The sequence below is a fragment of the Alligator mississippiensis genome, chromosome 1, assembly GCF_030867095.1.
Source record: "Alligator mississippiensis isolate rAllMis1 chromosome 1, rAllMis1, whole genome shotgun sequence".
NCBI classification, from domain to species: domain Eukaryota; kingdom Metazoa; phylum Chordata; order Crocodylia; family Alligatoridae; genus Alligator; species Alligator mississippiensis.
This window is the reverse complement of record NC_081824.1, coordinates 261,426,282-261,428,522: the sequence shown is the minus strand read 5'-3', so window position 1 is coordinate 261,428,522 and position 2,241 is coordinate 261,426,282.

Sequence of the window (2,241 nt, the reverse complement as noted above, 5' to 3'; positions counted from 1 at the left end):
AGAGTAGTATGGTTTGCAGAGAAAAAAAAAGGATAAGGAATATTAATAAAATGCCCCTAAGGAACATACTAAATCAGCAGCACAAGTAAAAAAAAAAAAATAGAACAAGGTAGGGAATTAGAGAAATATACCAAAGCAGCTGTAACATTGGTGGCTTTGAAATGATTTTTTTTCATTGTGTCTCTAATATACTACTTTTATATTTGTGGTTCCTGTTACCAAGCATTATAGTTGCTACAAGGGAGGTGATTGTGACTAGATGGCATTCTCTCAGGCTTGGGAGTGAGAGCTGAATGTGCTATTATTTTTAAGCTAAACAGGAAACAACCTCTTGTTATTTCTTTAAGGTGTGATTGAAGAGCAATCGAGAGAGCTGCCATTTGCAAAAGATCATTGAATTACCTTTGGCAAGAGCAGCAAATCACCTTGGGGGCCAAAGGCAATTTTTCTTCACATTGAGCCCAATTTTGATCTTGCATGCATTGGTAGAAATCAGGAAATCAGAACATACTGATGTACAAAACAGAGTGAGAAAGACCAAAACCAAGTGCATTTGTCTTTGTTAAATACCCCTGCAGCACTGGAAGTAATTATTTCATTGTTGGATATTATTACATTAAGTCAAGAGAAATACAGTGGCACTAGAGTCTGCATGTTTAAAATCACCGCTATCTTGGATGACGGTTGGTTTACTATTCAATAATTATGGGAGCTCTTCTGCCTTCTCTGCTAAATGTGTCTTGAGGAAAAGTGGCATTAGTTCTCTATTGCTGCTGTTTAGCTCACTTCAGAATATAGAAAAATACTTTTTTTTTTCTCCTGATAAGGTAAGGTTTGGCATTATACCTAGTGCATAAGTGGATTTAGTGCTAATGAAACATGCTGAGTTGATTAACTCTGGAAAGTGGTTTGGATTTTTTTTCTCTTACAAAATGTGCAGCAGAGATACAAGTTTACCTGGAGCAACTTCCACATTCATTTAAAGTCTTGCATTCTGTGCTGGGACTGCAAACTATGCCGGTTGCAATGGTAGATTTTATGCAGTGGACAAGTGCCCGTTAAAAATTGGATGTGGGCTTTCAGCTCTTAACACACATGCCACTGAACAGCTGTTACATCGTGATGGATTTTATCTCTAATGACTTAGGCTAGATATGAACTTGAAATATAGAACTAAAAGGTTCCATATCCTATTATCAATCCCGTAATTCATTCAGGTTCTTTTATCCTTTATTGCCTATTTGGAAAATCTGAGGGTCAGCCTTAATGGTGAGAAAGGCATGGTGGAAAAAAAGACAGAGTGTACATGGTACAAGTATAAAAGGGGGGAGGAGGTAGAAGTTAGAGAATATTTTTTTATAGTTCTCTTGGAGAGAAATATAAAGGGAAAATATATTGAATAATAAGCCTTTAAAATGTTCAGAATGGATCATGCCATGGGACAAATAACTAATTAGAAGTCTGACCTTCAAACCTTCTTACTGATTGAGGTTTAGTTGGCACTAAGCATTGCAAAAGTTAGTACCACGTTGTAAATAAGTACCTCTAGGACAAGGAAAAGTAACTTTTTAGAGCAGTGGTGGCCAACCAGTGGCACATGTGCCACAAGTGGATTGAACAGCAGGTGTGCTTAGCAGGTGAGCCCTAGGCACTGAGTTAAGGAGAACCTGGCAACAGAAGTGGGGGTGGCATTTGGGGAGTAGGTGGGAGTCAGAGGTTGGTGCTGGCTTGAGAGTTTGACTCTGTGGGAGCTGTGGGGGTAGGTGCTGCTCAATTCAGTGTTGCTATGTTCTGTTGGTGATGGGATTCATCAGCATTGGGCCACAGTGGTGCCTGATGTTTCATACTTATCTTCTGTCATGCTTGCTAAAAAGATTGGCCACCACTGCTTTAGAAATACACTTGAATTTTAATATATCTTTTGGAGCACTGCTTATTTTTCTTCTCCCATTGGTCAATAATAAGAGAAAATCCGAATATGAGAAATAAGGATCTTGAGCTATATTATTGGATAGATTATAGGTACCATTCTGATTTTAAAAGTCTTGTCTCCCACCCCCCCCACTAAGGTTTAAGGTGTTCTACTATCAGGCATAGCCCTAGCAGGGCAACATGGGCAACCTTGCAGGGTGCTATGATCAGGGGGGCAAGAGTTATGTTTGTGTAAGAGACCACTTGTTCCGAGATTTTTTTTTAAGCCTGCCAAGCATTACTATTAAATTCTGTGATCTTCACTCATTT